Here is a 9,330-nt window from a genome sequence, read left to right on the forward strand (position 1 = left end):
GGCACTGGGGCCTTGTTCTTCTTAGCAGTTGGTATGCTCCTGGTATTCCTCTTAGGTGCAGTCTTGGCCTTGGAGGCAGCTTTGGGTGCTTCTTTGGGCTTTGATGATGCAGCCCCTGACCTTATAGCATCACCCATCAGCTTTTGTGCCTTGGGTGCTGGTGCAGCAACCTCTTTTTCCTCCTCCTCTTCCATCATGGAAGGTTGTCCAACAACTCTGGCCATGGTCTTTTTGACCCTTTCCTTCCTCTTCTTCCCTTCTGTAGCAGCCTCTTTGGGTTCAGATGTCTCTAGCACATGAGTAGAGGCTCTGGCTTTGGACATGGGAGTCCTCTTAGCAGGCACCTTCCTATTAAGTCCAGGCTTTGTGGTCTTTGCTGAGCCATACTCCTTTTTGAGTACTACCTTCTTGGAAGTAGCCTCATCTTCAGCTGCCACATAGTCCTCATCCTCAAAGTCTAAGGTTCTCTTCCTTCTGGCTCTTGTGGCTGCTTTGGGCAGATTGCTAGGAGTGCTTCTGCTACCATCATCTGAAGAGCTAGAGGGACTAGTGCCCTCACTTATGTGAATCTGCTCTTCTGACTTGTTCTGACTATCACTTTGGTCTGACATGCTGCAAACACTGACTGCTAACCCTGTGAATAGTTATAGATGAGATAGAATGGATGAGCATCACAAAATGCAGAGATTTTTGCAAAAGAATGATTCAAAAACTTAGTTTTAGTTTTCCACAGAAAGCATTTCGGATCAACCGATTTTCAAACTCGGTGATACCGAAGCAGCTTTTGGAACCTAAACTAGTGATCTCGGTCAGACCGAGTCACAGTTCAGTGGCACCAAGACTGCTAGGGTTTCACTGAGTTCTAAAATCGGTCACACCGATTAGCAATTCTCGGTCAGACCGAGAGTCACTTGTGCAATGGCGTTAGCCGGATCGGTGGGATCGAGTTTTTCAACTCGGTGGGTCCGAGATGGTTTCGGTGAAAACCTAACCCTAAATTTTCAAATCGCATATATTCTATGGATTGTTTTGACTGGATAGAGGTGTTTCAATCATGGCAAGAATCATAATGAACACAATGTGCTAGAAATTGGACGGGGATAGCACTGTGATCGAGTCCATACCCTAGTTTGGCGATGAACTCGCTACGGCAGCAACGACGGGGATGAATTCCATTGCCGTCGGCGGAGACCAGCGACTGGAGGCGGATGTCGACGAAGTCGACGATCCAAAGACCTAGGAGGCAGAGCGAGCTATGCGCGGCGAAGTGGTTTGGAGAAAGTTTTCCAAATTTTTGCCCGTGAGTATATATAACCCGACCCTATCGGTGTGACCGAGTGGAACAACTCGGTGGCACCGAGATGCATAACTGTTGACAGTTACTGCAACTCGGTGAGACTGAAAAGTTCAAATTGGTTGCACCGAGCTTGAAGACCTAGATCGACTAATTTATCTCGGTATGACCGAAATGGAAGAACCGGTCAGACTGAAACACACGAAGAAGTTTTGGAAGTTTAAGTCCATGACGAATCAGGGACTCCGAGTGCTCCTCACACAGAGTGGTTCGAATCTGACTTGATCAAATTTTGTGATGTAGCATGAATAGAGTTTGAGACAAGAAGAGCATATATAGCTAGAGAAGGTTCTTAGGCATTCTTGTTCATCCACTTGGCAAAAGAAAAAGAAGCCAATCAATGAAAGTAACAAGTGGATGTCCTCAAATGAGTAAAATATGCAACCAACATGCTCACACAATAAAATGGCAAATGAAATATGTGGCAAAACATGCACAATCAATTCTAGCATCTATCAAACAATTGGCGGTGACTAGGTCATCTATATATGAGTATATTGACTTAGGAGTCAAATGAGAGCATTTGATCATAGGTCATACTCATAATTTAAGCTCAAGTGGGGTTACCACTTTTACATAATGCATTGATATGTTCACACCACTAGAGTTACTTTGACTCAATTCTTAGAGTCAAGCTCCCCCTAGATGTGAGATCCCCCTTAGAGGGATGAACTAACCTTGGGTTTTGTCGATGATGACTTCATGTAGGTGTCGAAGAAGTGGATGCTCAATGTTGATGTAGATCATTTGGAGCAATCCTTTGGAGTGAGTTGCACTTTCAATACCTACACGGGTTAGTCCCACAAGGAACAAACACGTATATCCATAGACATAGAGTGATGTTCACACAAGATGATGTCCATGAAAGCATTAGGTTACCTTGTCCCTTGCCTTACCAACATGAGGGTTTGTGACTCCTTGAACTAGTGCAAGATGTGGAAGTTGATTGCACTTGTCCTTGCCATAATGATATGAGCGAAGAATGTTGGCGGAGTCACCCTCAAGAACTCTCTAGTTCTTCTTCTTCAGGATCCACATCATCTTGATGGGAATCCTTGGAGTTGTAGTTGTGCTTGATGAAGTAGAACTTGACGTAGTATTGGGAACCCACTTGACCAAGGCCTTAGGAGCTTCTTCAAATGTATCTATCTCCTCTTGAAGCTTGTCCTTGCCTTTGTTCTTGTGGTCTTGTGGTGAAAGATCATCTTGAGCTTGTGTTCCCTTGAAGGAAGTAGGATCATACTTCTCTTGTTGAGGAACAAACTTCGTCTTGGGATATTGATCTTCTTCCCACTCAACTCCATTGGCATTGAACTTTCGTTCAAAACCAACACCTTGATTCTTCCGATGCCTTCCTTGCTTGCGTACAATTTCCTCGAATTGCTTACTCCCGGCAAGGCTCTTGTATACACCTTTCTCTATAATTCCCTTCAATAAGCTATTTTCTTGCTCAAGTGTAACTTGGCTAAGAGAATCATTAGTGGAATCAAGAGAACTACTAGAAGCAACAATATTGGATTTAGCATGATTATTGTTACTACTAGAGGAAGAATCCTTTTTGTTCTTGTTATTGGACTTGACTTGAGGCATGTAAGTAGATAAGAGTAAATGCTTGGCAATGTAAGAAGAACTTTTCTTATGGAGATCATCATTGATTGCCTTTAAGAATTCATGCTCTTGCTCAAGGTTGAGCTTTTCAAAGCGTAACTTCTCATGAGTCCTTAAAAGTTCTCGATGATCCCCTAAGATAGTTTCATGAGCTAACTTAAGAGTGTTTAGTTCTTTAGTTAGAAGCTCAATCTTCTCCTTGTCATTGTCATTCATTTTATCTTGTTTAGCATGATTATTTGACGTTTCATCATAGTATTCATCACTAGAGTTGTCAACAAGTAAATCATCATCACCTAACAAGTCATCTTCATCACTATTGAAATCAACATACTTGGGGTGAGTTACCTTAGGGCCTTTAGCCATGAAGCATCTTCCAATTCCTTCATTTGGTGAATCAAATATGTCGTAGGAGTTGGTTGACACAAGTGCTAGACCGGTAACTCCTTCATCTTGAGTATGTTCGAAGTCGGAGTGATAGCTTCCCTCGGAGTGATGTTCAGAGTCTGAACTGGATACCCATTCACCAACATGAGCTTGATGTCTTAGTTTTGTGTAGCTCTTTGATGACTTATCCTTCCTTTCTGAATCCTTGCTTCTCCGGGATGTTCTTTGTTCATAACGATCATCTCTACTCCTTCTCTCTCTTGGCGGTGATTCTTCTCTTCTACTTCTTCTCTTGGGAGAATCTTCTCTTCTTTTGTAGGGTGCCGTACACTCATTGGAATAGTGTCCGGGTCTCCCACAATTGTAGCAATTGCGCTCTCGACTGGAAGATCTTTTGTCATTGTAGGACCTTGACTTGGAGCTTCTTTCTTTGCTCCTACTCTTGTAGAATTTGTTGAAGTTCTTCACCATTAAGCTCAATTCTTCATTGAAGGTTTTTTTATCATTTGATGATGTAGGGGCTTCACATGAGGCTTTGTAAGCACCACTTGACTTGTTGTGAAGTTCCTCTTTATCCTTGAGTGACATCTCATGAGCAACAATTCTTCCAATGACTTCTGTTGGCTTGAGATTCTTGTAGTTGGGCATCATTTGGATCAATGTGCACACGGTATCATATTTTCCATCCAATGCTCTTAGGATCTTCTTGATGATGAATCTGTCGGTCATCTCTTCACTTCCTAAGCCCGCAATCTCATTTGTTATAAGAGCAAGCCAAGAGTACATTTCAGCGACACCTTCACCATCCTTCATTTTGAACTTGTCAAGCTGACTTTGAAGCACATCCAATTTGGATTCCTTGACGGAGTCGGTACCTTCATGCATATCAATCAAAGTATCCCAAATTTTCTTTGCATTCTCAAGACGACTGATTTTGTTGAATTCTTCAGGGCACAATCCATTGAAGAGGATACCACAAGCTTGAGGGTTGTATTGCAGCATCTTCAACTCATCCGCGCTAGCTTCATGGTTCGGTTCTCTCCCATCAAAGAATTCACCTTGCAAGCCAATGCACACAATAGCCCAAACGGCGGGGTTATGTCCGAGAATATGCATTTTCATCTTATGCTTCCAACTAGCAAAATTAGTACCATCAAAGTAAGGACCTCTACGGTGATAATTTCCCCCGCTAGACGCCATACTCTCCTAGGTTGTGAAACCAAGGCTATGACCACCAAAAGCTATGGAAATCAAAGAAAATGGAGACCAAAGCTTTGATACCATTTGTAGGACCTTGAAGTATGTCTAGAGGGGGGGTGATTATACTACTTGACCAATTAAAAACTTAACCTTTTCCCAATTTTAGTCTTTGGCAGATTTTAACTATTTTAGCACAAGTCAAGCAATCTTCACACAGTTCAAGCAAGCATGCAAATAGTGTATGAGCAGCGGAAAGTAAAGCATGCAACTTGCAAGAATGTAAATGGAAGGATTTGGAGAATTCAAACGCAATTGGAGACACGGATGTTTTTGTCGTGGTTCCGATAGGTGGTGCTATCGTACATCCACGTTGATGGAGACTTCAACCCACGAAGGGTAACGGCTGTGCGAGTCCACGGAGGGCTCCACCCAAGAAGGGTCCACAAAGAAGCAACCTTGTCTATCCCACCTTGGCCATCGCCCATGAAGGACTTGCCTCACTAGCGGTAGATCTTCACAAAGTAGGCGATCTCCTTGCCCTTACAAACTCCTTGGTTCAACTCCACAATCTTGTCGGAGGCTCCCAAGTGACACCTAGCCAATCTAGGAGACACCACTCTCCAAGAAGTAACAAATGGTGCGTTGATGATGAACTCCTTGCTCTTGTGCTTCAAGTGATAGTCTCCCCAACACTCAACTCTCTCTCACAAGATTTGGATCTGGTGGAAAGAAGATTTGAGTGGAAAGCAACTTGGGGAAGACTAGAGATCAAGATTCATATGGTAGGAATGGAATATCTTGGCCTCAACACATGAGTAGGTAGTTCTCTCTCAGAAATGGTAAGTTGGAAGTGTAGGTTTGTTCTGATAGCTCTCTCCACGAATGAAGAGGAGGTGGAGGGGTATATATAGCCTCCACACAAAATCTAACCGTTACACACAATTTACTAATCTCGGTGGGACCAAATCAACAAACTCGGTCTGACCGATTTAGTAAACCTAGTGACCGTTAGTGATTTCGGTGGGACCGACATGCAACTCGATAGGACCGATATGGTTAGGGTTAGGGCATAACGTAATCTCGGTGAGACCGATTGCACAAACTCGGTGAGACCGATTTTGATAATTAGCTAACCAGAGAGTGGTCAGGTAAACTCGGTGGGATCAATTCACTCTTTTCGATGAGACCGAAATGTTACGAAAGGGAAACAGAGAGTTTACATTGCAAGCTCGGTGGGACCGATCGCTCACTTTGGTTAGACCGAAACATTACGAAGGGAAACAGAGAGATTACAATCCCATCTCAGTGAGACCGAGATCCCTATCAGTGAGACTGATTTGCCTAGGGTTTGTGGCAGTGGCTATGACATCTGAACTCGGTGGCGCCGGATAGAAAGAATCAGTGGGGCCGAGTTTGACTTTAGGTATAGGTCATATGTGGATATGAGAAAGTAGTTGAGGGTTTTTGGAGCATGTCACTAAGCATTTGAAGCAAGAAACTCATTAAGCAACACCTCATCCCTCCTTGATAGTATTGGCTTTTCCTATAGACTCAATGTGATCTTGGATCACTAAAATGTAAAATGCAGAGTCTTTGAGCCAATCCTTTTATCCTTAATATTTTGAGGGATCCACTTTCATCATCCATGCCATGCCATTCATTGAGCTTTCCTGAAATATTTGTCTTGGAATAGTATTAGCTCAATGACCTATATGTTGTTATGAATTACCAAAACCACCTAGGGATAGTTGCACTTTCACCCATAGTCATCGAGTGAGTCACCGGGAGCTCCGTATGCAAGCATCCTCATTGCTGTCGTGCATTTCTGGATGGAGGTGAATCCAAGTGTACCGGTGCAGTCCATCTTGCATTTGAAGTAGTTGTCAAACTCCCGGATGGAATTCACAATCCGGAGGAAAAGCTTTCTGCTCATCCGATAACGACGCCGAAATGTTCTGTCGCCGTGAAGTGGAGCATCGGCGAAGTAGTCGGAGTAGAGCATGCAGTAGCCTTCGAGACGATGCCGGTTCTTTGCTTTCACCCGCCCCGGCGCCGAGCCACCTCGCCGCGACTTTTCATTGCTCGCCAGCAGCTGGGCGAGGGTGGCGAGCACCATGAGATGCTCTTCTTCCTGGACGTCGGCCTCGGCTTCCTCCTCCAGCAGCGCGGCGAGCACTTCCTCATCATCCGAGTCCATCGCCGAGGCAGGCAAATCGCCGAACACCTTGCGCGTGGTGGGCATGCACCCACGGCTAAACTGCCCATCCGCGGCCGGAAACGCCCAGCTGGTGTCGGAGGGGCTGTCGCGGTGAACCTATGCTATTTTTCCGGCGGGGAATGGCTATCTACCGATGAAGGGCGGCGGGGCGGCGCCGGGATATACCTAGATGCGATCAAGAGCGCGGGGGGTGGGAGGCGGTCGGGGAAGAAAATCTTGACTTTTCACCTGACAGCGTAGGCTAGCCGTGCTTTTCCCTTGCGCCGAAGCCCCCAAGCACCCCCAGCGTGCCGGGTTCGGCCTGCGGCCGCCGGGCAGAAAAAAGGGCCGAACTGGCGCTTTTCGTCGTCCTGGGGGCGCGACTGGGCCATTTTTTGGCACCGACGCCGAAAAAGTTGCCTAGGAGGGCCTGTTGGGGGCGCAGCTGGAGATGCTCTAAGAGCGGCGGCGCAAGAGAGAGTGGAGTAGATCGGGGCAAATGCACCGTGCGAGGCAGGCAGGCTGGGTGGACTGTGGACGCAAGCCGTTTTTCTGTGGGCCTAGCCCAAGTAGCCGGCCCAAACAAAGAAACTTTACTCAGAAGGGCTTTGTTGTACGAGAAACCAAAAGGCCAAAACATCTGGGCCTGCTTGCACGGTTAAGCCTGAGGTGGCGCACCCTGAGAAGTCCTTCCAAGAAACAAAAAGGAATAGAAGCCGGAGACCAGAACATGTCGGATTCTGATGTTGGAGTCCAAAGTGGGAACCACCCAAGACCCAACCCAACCTATATTTCTGGAAGACATGCGCTCCGTAGCAGGCAATCGTGATTCGACGACGAGCTCCTGATTATTGTCAGGCGAGGGGAGGATCTAAAGAAGGCGAAGGGGAGGATCCAAAGAAGGCGATGGCGGCCCTCCGATACGATGCGAGGACGCTCTTTGGCCGCGCGCTCAGGCAAACGCGTTCGGCGGCCGTCTCACCGGCACTACAGCAGGGGCAACACCGACTCTTGCCAAGGCTCATCCACAATGAGGTACAGTATGATAACCAAAAATCACACCTTTTATCCGTTTCCAGTTAGGTTTTGTGCTGCGTAAGTAGCCCCATCGAGGATTTGCAATCACGCTCTTACTATCCAGTTTTTTTTGAACGTCATGACTTTATTCCTCAAATAATGGCAAGATCATTTACATAAAGCTGAAGAACAAAGTCAGGGACGGAGGATTCCCAACTTTCAGAGATTCTACTACTAAGACAATGCTTCGCCAGACCATTCGCAAGCATATTAGCCTCTCTATTACAAAAATCATAGCTAACACTTGTAAACTCCATCGCCAGAATGGAGCACTCCATCACGACCGGAACATCGACTCCCATATACGTAGCTGGATCAGATATTGCCTCCAAGGCGTGCATACAGTCCGATTAGATGATGATCTTGGTGCATCCCATGTTAGCTGCTAAGTATAGTCCGGAGCGAATAGCCAAGATTTCAGCTGATCCTGCGCTTGATACATGAGATAGAACTTGTGTCGCTGCTCCCAAGAATTTGCCATGTTCATCCCGTGCAACAACGGCATAGGCTCCATGAAGATTCTCCTCATGAAATGATGCATCAACATTAAGCTTTATAACTCCCCTACCTGGCTTTTTCCACACTTGGTCTTTCTTGCGGGTGGTCAATTTTGGTGTATTTGCTCGAACAAAATTGGTAGCGAGGACTCGTATTGAGATAGTTGATTGCTCCGGGGTTGACACGGTCTCCCCTTTAGATACCTGCCTCCGCTGCCACCATATATACCACATAGCAACCAGAATAAGTTCAGCCATTGGAGTATCCCCTAATATCTTATGTAGTCGGAGCAACATTTCCAAATTAACAGAACCGGACCGGTCCTGTATAACAGCTATATCAATCTCCTCTATTAGTCCTAGCGATGCCCACACAAGTCGAGCTCTATCGCGGTTGAATAAACAGTGTTGGATATCTTCCAAGCCAACCTTGCATATTGGGCATTGTGGGATCAAGGGGATATGTCTGTCCGCTAGCACACCATAGCACGGCAGCACTCCTTTAAGTACTTTCCAACCAAAGTGTTTAATCTTTCCCGGTAAGTGAAGGTGCCAAATCTCCTTCCAGACCCCGTTTAGCTGAGAAGTTCCTGGACTATTAGCTTCTCTGTAATACCGGCCGAACTGGTGATCAAACTCTACGTGATAAGCCGAGCGTACTGAAAATGTTCCTGACTTTGTAAATTGCCATGCCACAAAATCCTCGATTACTTCAACTTGGAGTGGGATTTGTAGTATTCTGCTTACATCAACAGGTGAAAATACACTCTAAATAAGTGCCTCATCCCACTGACCTGTGTGTGGGTCAATTATGTCTTGCACTTTTGATAACATAACCCCCCCTCTAGGGGTGATTACTTTCCTTGACGGGCTTGATGGAATCCATGGATCCTCCCAGATATTGATTTGTGAACCCGTACCCACCCTCCAAATACACCCCCTCTTGAACGTTTGTATCCCCGCAAAGATACTTTGCCATGTGAATGAGGAGCCTTTCTTCAGTCCAGATC

This window comes from Triticum aestivum, chromosome 1B (genome assembly GCF_018294505.1).
Source record: "Triticum aestivum cultivar Chinese Spring chromosome 1B, IWGSC CS RefSeq v2.1, whole genome shotgun sequence".
In the NCBI taxonomy this organism is placed as follows: Eukaryota; Viridiplantae; Streptophyta; class Magnoliopsida; order Poales; family Poaceae; genus Triticum; species Triticum aestivum.